The sequence below is a fragment of the Primulina eburnea genome, chromosome 1 (genome assembly GCF_022965805.1).
Source record: "Primulina eburnea isolate SZY01 chromosome 1, ASM2296580v1, whole genome shotgun sequence".
NCBI classification, from domain to species: domain Eukaryota; kingdom Viridiplantae; phylum Streptophyta; class Magnoliopsida; order Lamiales; family Gesneriaceae; genus Primulina; species Primulina eburnea.
Window position 1 is genome coordinate 20,578,946 of NC_133101.1, and position 8,347 is coordinate 20,587,292.

General features: G+C 37.0%; 1 non-coding gene across 1 annotated transcript; it reads left to right on the forward strand.

Annotated features, from left to right (window-relative positions):
• Nucleotides 1-1,358: 1,358 nt before the first annotated feature.
• Nucleotides 1,359-1,464, forward strand: LOC140814871 (small nucleolar RNA R71). The gene has a single exon (XR_012114194.1). It is a non-coding gene; the product is annotated as a small nucleolar RNA R71 (small nucleolar RNA).
• Nucleotides 1,465-8,347: the final 6,883 nt, after the last annotated feature.

Genomic DNA, 8,347 nt, shown 5'->3' on the forward strand with positions numbered 1-8,347 from the left:
GGAAAATGAATTTGTCCACTTTCACTAGCACATCCTCAATCACTCCGCGGGGGTACTTGACAGACCTGTCAGCCAGTTGTAAAGACATCCTCGTCGGCTTAGGCTCTCCTAATCCGAGTTTCCTGAAAACAGATAAGGGCATCAGATTAATACGTGCACCAAGATCACACAACGCTTTACGAAAAACAATATCACCAATCATGCAAAGGATAGAAAAACTCCCTGGGTCTTTTAGTTTCGGTGGGATTTTGTTTTGCACCAAAGCAGAGCAACTCTCAGTCAAGTTCACTGTCATGTGATCCTCCAATTTTCGCTTGTTAGCTAAGATGTCCTTCAAGAATTTGGCATAACTAGGCATTTGCATTAAAGCATCGGCAAAGGGAATATTGATATGCAAATTTTTTAACACCTCAAGAAATTTACCGAATTGTGCATCTAGTTTTGCCTTTTTCAATGCTGCAGGGAAAGGCGGGGGGATAACAATCTTAGGATGTGCCGTGGGTGCTGGTGTAGAGTTAGATGACTTACCTTTTGACGCCTCAGCATGCTCATCCGATACTTGGCTTTTCTCTTTCTCTCTAGGCTCCAAAATCTTTCCAATCTTCAACTCAATGGCCTTCACTTGCTCTTTTGGATTAGTTTCGGTGTTGCTTGGCAAGGTGCCCGGCTCTCGATTTTCTATCATCTTGGCCAATTGCCCAATCTGAGTTTCGAGCCCCTTAATCGACGTATCTTGATTTTGAAGTCTAGTTTCAGTGGATGAAATAAACTTAGACATCATTTGCTCCAAGTTGGACTTTTCTTCTCTAGGAGGATCGGATCTGTACATTGGTTGTTTGCCATATTGTTGTCCTCCTTGCGGTCTAGTTTGACTGTTTTGACCGCCCCATGAGAAGTTAGGATGTTGCCTCCACTTAGGATTGTATGTGTTCGAATAAGGGTCATGCCTTGGGCGGTTTTGGACTCCTACTTGATGCACAGGTGCTCCTTCGGGCACATAGAATGGATTGTCATCTTGACAGTCTTTCACATAGTGCTCACCCCCACATTTCTCACAGAATACCTCTTGCAAACGCATAGCCGTGCCACCCATGTTCAAGCCATCCAGTTTCCTGTTTAAAACATCAAGTTGTGCAGTAATAGCAGATAAATCAGTTACCTGGTGAATCCCTGCACTTTTCCGCTGATTGTTCCTGTCAGATTGAGGGTGATAACTGCTAGCAGCCATCTCCTCCAGTAGCTCATACCATTCCTCAGCAGTTTTTCTCAATAGATTTCCACAAGCAGCAGCATCTATCATAGTACGATTAGGAGTAAGCAAGCCATAATAGAAGGTTTGAACGACTAACCCAAGTGGCAACTCGTGATGTGGGCATCTTCGTAATAGATCTTTGAAACGCTCCCATGCCTCATATAGTGACTCTTGATCGAACTGAGCAAATGTTGTGATGTCTGCCCGCAGCTTCATGGTCTTCGATGGAGGAAAGTATTTGATGAGAAACGCCTTCGCCATGTCCTCCCATGTAGCTATCGAACCTACAGGTAAACAATTCAACCAAGCTTTAGCTTTATCACGCAAAGAGAAAGGAAATAAACGCAGTCTAACAGCATCATCAGAAACTCCATTAAATTTAAAAGTATCGCAAATCTCAAGAAAATCCGCGATGTGTGTGTTTGGATCGTCCACAGCAGTTCCTCCAAATTGGACGGTGTTCTGAATCATCTGGATAATGGCTGGTTTGATTTCGAAGTGATTTGCCCGCACGATAGGTCTCACAATGCTAGGGCGTGCACCCTCCAAAGAAGGTTGGGCATACTCCAGCATTGGTATGCGGCGTGGCATCTCGATATGTCTCTCCTCACGCTGTTCCTCCTCGCGTTCTGGCTCGTGTCTCTCCATAAGTTCTTTAAGCCTCTGTTGTTGTCTTCTCCTGCGGAAGGTTCTTTCAATTTCATGATCAAACTCAAGCTCCACGTCAAGTGATTTTGGCATGCACTGGAAGGGGTATCTGTAAGAAAATGTGAGGTGTTATCTCAAGAGAAATGAACCAATGCTAAAGGAAATAACTAAAAATAAAAATGTAGATTAACAGTCCCCGGCAACGGCGCCAAAAACTTGATCGAGCAAAACTTGCACTATGAATTCCCCAAGAAAATATGATTTTGTATGCTCAAAATGTAATCGCAAGTGCACGATGTCAAGTAATAGTATAGTGTATATGAATACGAGTATCGTTCCACTGGAGACTGTCTTTAACAATTATTATTTTGTTTATTAAAACTTTAGCGACGAAATTTGATTGTTTGTTTTATGACTAATAAAATTCAAGAAAATTTCAATAAACAAGCTCAAAGATTAAATGATGAAATATGAATGCTAAATCAATGGATTAAATTTCAAATGATAAAAGAATTTGTTGGGAATTCTGGTTCACCTACCCCTTATTAATTAATTAATTCGTTCGATTGTGTTCTACGCTTCCGACAGGATTTCCTATTCAATTGAACACACTCTCTCGAGCTATGCCAAACTAATTCACTCAATGAAGTAATTAAATGTCTTTAATTATTTATCAAGAATGAACCGCATTTCGATTGATGAAATCCCCTAGTTTTCGACCCTAAGGACTATGACTATCGGCACGTACCCAATTTCATATGTCGATGCAAATTGTAGATCCGCAGATTATACTACTCGATCCTATCACTAGTTATTCTCTCGAACTCACTCGTGATATAAAATTGTCGTAAAAGTTAGCTACGCTCAACGACACAATGAAAATCGTAGAATAATCAAGAATAAATCACAAACCGAAATATAAATTAACCAACTGAAAGTTTGGTGTAGGATCCCCTTTAATCCCAACAAATATTAAAGTTAGCTACTAAAATTCATTGTAAAAATAAATGCAACAATGTTTAAAAATGAAAGAAACTAGATTAGAAATACTAGACGAGACGAAATCTGCGAAGAACGGTGCCCGGAAAACTTCAAATCTTCACTCCAAGCGCAAAGTTCTCTCCAAAGCTCCTTGACGGCTGTCGAATTATGTCGGAATAGGTCTCCAATTCGTCCCCGTCGCATACCATATCAGTCTTGTTCAGAAATTAAGGAAAGAATCGGCTGAAAAAAAATCTTGCCAAAAATAAGTGGCGCTCGGGCGGTAGAAAAGTACCGCTCGAGCGCCAACTTTCTGTAAGTTCCCTCGGCTGATGCGGCATTCGCGCTCGGTCGGTAGAAAAGCACCGCTCGAGCGCCAAGATTCTGTAAGGCTGACTTCGGAGGCATTTTCTCGCGCTCGAGCGGTAGAAAAGCACCGCCCGAGCGCCAACTTTCTGTCTTGGCCCTTAATTTATTCACTTCTCGCGCCCGGGCGGTAGAAATGTACCGCTCGAGCGCCGCTTGTTCTGTCCAAATTCTTGAGCCTTCCACCTTTCGCTCTGATTTTCGTTCTCCGACCATTTTTCCTGCAAATTCATCATATACAAGTGAGACATGATAAAATGCAAATGATTACTCTAAAATGAACATAATGTGAATGAAATTCATGCATGCACAATGCAAACACAAATAAATCAATGCAATAAAACACGTAAAAACGACACATATCAAAGTGTGTATCATCTTTTTTTTAAAAAAACAAAATGGTTCATTATGCTTTCATCTCTGTTATTTCATTACAATAAAAGATTGAGTAACATTCTCGTTGTTGTTGATGATTGAAATTGTTTTATACCTAAAATATTTAACAACATTACAATATGTATATTTTTTGTAAATAAAAATTTGTATAATTTTATGTTTCTTAAACGTCCGTAATTTTATTTTAAATAATTTTTTTAACATGCCGAACACAAAAATAAAATTCACTAAAATGTGTACATCATATTTTCGAAGCATGCATCAAACTTGAACATAAAATTTAACCAAAAAAGCCTTTAAAATATTAAATATCTAAAGCATTAAAATATTTATTCCAAGAATTGAAATCATTCCAAACAAATTAAAATCCTAAAGAAAATCACAATTTAACAAATTTAAATATAACATATTCTCCACCACAAAATTCTTAAATTTAACAAGTAAAATTCATAATGTGAAACAACTTCGCGGGAACACAAAATGGCGCGGATAAGTGCCCTCAACTCTAGACCTCGCTATTCGTCAGCCAACAACACCTAGTCTTCATCATCTATGTCAAAAAATTCTAATAAGCATAGAGGTCCAACAAGCATTGTTGTATAAAGTATATATATATATATATATATATATATATATATATATATATATATATATATATATATATATATATAAGTCTTGTTACCCTGCACCCCTTGGGTGCAGGGTAACATGGGCGCCTGCATAGCTGGCGTTGTGCTGGCGTCCAGCTGTTTTTTTTTAAAAAAATCTTTTTATTTATTTATTTAACAGAATCACGGCAAACGCTCAAAATCACAGAATCCACATAAAAAAATTCTTTTTATTTTTTTTCATTCACGCACAAAAAATCCGAAATCGAATTTTTTGTCATTACGAGACAGATATTTTATTTGGGTTATTAATGAAAAACATTACTTTTTATTGTGAATATCGGTAAAATTGACCTGTCTCACAGATAAAAATTTGTGAGATCGTTTCACAAGAGATATGTTCATAAAATTTATATCATTATTCTTATTATATTATGCTCAGAATATATTTGACATTGACAAATATAGAAGGTACGAAAATTACGTCGGAGACTAAGTTGGATTATCATTAATTAAATAACTCGTGCACAGAATTCAACTGCCTTTAAATAAATTCTCTCGGAATCAGTGCATTACATATTACTCTAACCTTTTATTTTACTCCTAATTATTTATTTACTTTATTCATAATTATAGAATTCTGGTTCAAGAAAAATCCTAATTAGATTAAGAGAGTGTGTTTAATAAAAATATATTATCAAAGTTGATAACATGACACAAAAACTGTGCCTCAAATGGAGAAAATATAATAAAGTTTGGCAAAAACTTGTTTGAAATTACGAGACAGTTATTATATTATTTTAAAATATAATATTTTTTTTAAAAAAAATAAAAAAAAATAATAAAAAAAATAAAAAAAAAAAGCGCCCACGTTACCCTGCACCCAAGAGGTGCAGGGTAACAAGCCTCTATACATATATAGGTAAAAATCATATGCTGACTCACTTTCTACAAAACTTAAACATATCAAAATATCACATTTTGAACTTGAACATATAAAAATACTATCTTTCCTTAAAACTTTATCATATAAAAATACAATTTTTCTCACCCCATATTTATGAAAATAACACATTAAAATTTGTAAAAATACACCTAATAAACAATACACTTTTCCTCAACTAAAATCCTCAAAACCTTATTTATAAAATATGGCTCGGAAATTCTTATCAGTCATAATTTATGGTCGTTTGATCAAACATACAAGGATCCAAATTTGACATAGCAACACCAACTCGAAAGCGAACGCCCAAAGCCAATAATGGTGGCAGAGCAACACTTACTTGAATGCCATTATGCCAATGTCCAGGGGCGGATCCAGGATTTTATGTTTGGGGGGACCGGCTCACCACCAACTATGAAAGTTTTAAGTTAGGAATTTGACCCTTTGTAAAGGCATGTTATTTAGTTTTCAAAAAAAAACTTGCAGAAAATGGAACGCGGACAATATGTGTAAATCTGAAAATTTATAACCATTAAACTAATTATAGATACTTTTTTATAGACAAATAATATATATACTAAATAATAAAATATATCTTATACAGTAATTATTTTTTAAAAAAAATTCGAGGGGGCCGTTTATAGAAATTTTATTTTTTTTATGATCAAATAATATATATACTAAATAATAAAATATATATTATATAGTAATAATTTTTTAAAAAAAGTTCGTGGGGGCCACGGCCCCCCCGGGTCCTACACTACATCCGCCCCTGCCAATGTCAAAATCCGTAATATAACTCATAACTTCACGACAAGGCATTCAAAAATCTTTAAATTTTTTCATTCATCCACATCGTATATTGACTGTTAATTATCAACGCATAATCACCTTGAGAAAAATCTTACATCAAAATATTTTTTGTTTTAAACCAACTCTTGAACTGCATCCCGTCTCCTTTTTTGCTTTTTGTTTTCTTTTATAAATCATTATAAATCATCAAACATCAGAGAGTATGATGGGAACTCGGACCCGGAAGAGCACCTGACTCATTTTGAAAACATGGCCATGTTGCATTGTTATGGCGATGAGATCAAGTATAAAACCTTCTTAACTACGTATGTAGATCCAGCCCAGCAGTGATTCGAGAAGTTGGATCCTCGGAGTATACAAACTTTCAATGACTTCAAAAACATATTTTTACATCACTTCAGTAGCAGCAAACTGCACAAAAAGACGGCCTTTATCATGTTTGAGATCTAGCAGGGCAGAGATGATTCATCAAGAGCTTACATACGTAAGTTCAATAAAGAAGCATTGGAAGTACTTTCTTGTGCCCCGTAAACTAAGACCACGGCGTTAACCCAGGGGCTTCAGGAGAGAGGCTTCTTCCGATCCTTGGTGAAAAAGCTACTGAGGTATTTTGAAGATTTATTGTCTCGGACAGAGAAATACATCAACATGGAGGAAGCCTAGAGGTAAAAAAGAGAGGCTACGAGGAAAGAGAAAAGCAGCCAACCCGAGAGAGTAGAGGAACGAGTCCGGAGGGACAACCCTCTGGGGAATTTCTCTAGTTACGCTCCATTAAAAGGATCAAAAGACCAAGTTATAAATCTTTACAAAGATAAGAAACCAGCTCCCACCGCCCTCCCCAGGGCGCGAAACTAGCCTTGAAGTTTCGCGCGTTCCATTATGAATGCTACCATGATACCACTGAATGAAAGAAATTAATGAGAAATCGTCTCAGGATAGATTTTGTTGAAGCAAGCCCGGCGAAGAATAGAGCAAAAAGACTCCCATTGATCCCCAAGAATCTGGGACCATTACCAACCAACAAAGCCTCGAATTCTGAATTTTTGCAAGGGAATCACTCTAAATCGACCACGTTAGAAAGGGCCCGGGAAGGGAAGGCTAGAGAAAGATCCCCAACACTGGGGGTAATTAAAATGATCTCCGGAGGATCAACCGATGAAGATTCTAATCGGGCCGAGAAAGCTTGGAGCCGGCAAGAAGTCTTAAGTATGAATACCCTGATTGGAGAGGAAGAATAACCACCAGTTTTGGGCCCCAGGATTTAAAAGGAGTCATCCTACCTCACAACGACGCCTTGGTCATCCGAGCTAAAATTGCAAATTATGATATATTGTGGGTATTCGTGGACTCGGGCATATTCCAAGAAGCGTTGGACAAATAACTCTGAAAGATTATCAACTCGAGCCTGTGGAGACGGCTCCATTCGGATTTGCAGGCCATACAATGCGCCCTCAAGGGGAGATTTCTCTCCCCATGACCATTGGATCCGGAGATTTGAGGAAATCGGTAATGGCCACATTCATAGTGGTCAGTGCACCCTCCTCATACAGTGTCATACTGGGGATGCCAGCCATGAATGCTTTTAAGGTTGTCGCCTCCACTTACCATCAAAACATCAAGTTTCCTGTTAAAAGAAAGGTAGGGGAAGTCCGGGGAGATCAGCCCTCTTCAAGAAAATGTTATGTTGAAACTGTTAGAGTGGAGAAAAATAAGGTAAGAAGCGATGACAATGGAAACAGGGAAGGAGGCGTGTTAGGATCGGTTTGATGGGTTAAAAGTGTTTAGAAATGGAGGTTGAATAAAAACTTAAAGATTTTTGGCTATTTTCAAAATATAAATCAGTTTAGTAATAAATTACATTCAATAATCTTGTTGTCGATATCAGTCAGTTAACTAGTTTGAAGTACGAAAATAAACTAACTGATAGACTGAATACTCAAAGAATAAATGAACTGCTGGATGTTTGGAGACTGCAAACGCTCATACGTCACCCCTTCTATCACAAGGATATATTTTCACTAAAAGTCTTTGATTGAATACAGAAACTGTAATCATCAACTTTAGTTTTGACTTAAACACTGCTAAACTGAAACTTTTATTTTCTTACAACTTATCAGTGCACAAAATGGTTATCTTTCGTAGCACAACTGATCTCAAATGATCAAATATTTTAATGTAAAGTGCTAGTGATTTTGCTCAAATGATAGCCTGAATTCTATGAATATATCTGTGAAGTGTGAGCATTTTGTAAATATCGTAATTAATTTTGTACAACTGATCTTTTACTTGTCTTTTTTACAAGAATTCTCAATTCAAAAATCAATCAGCTTCTCATTGAAC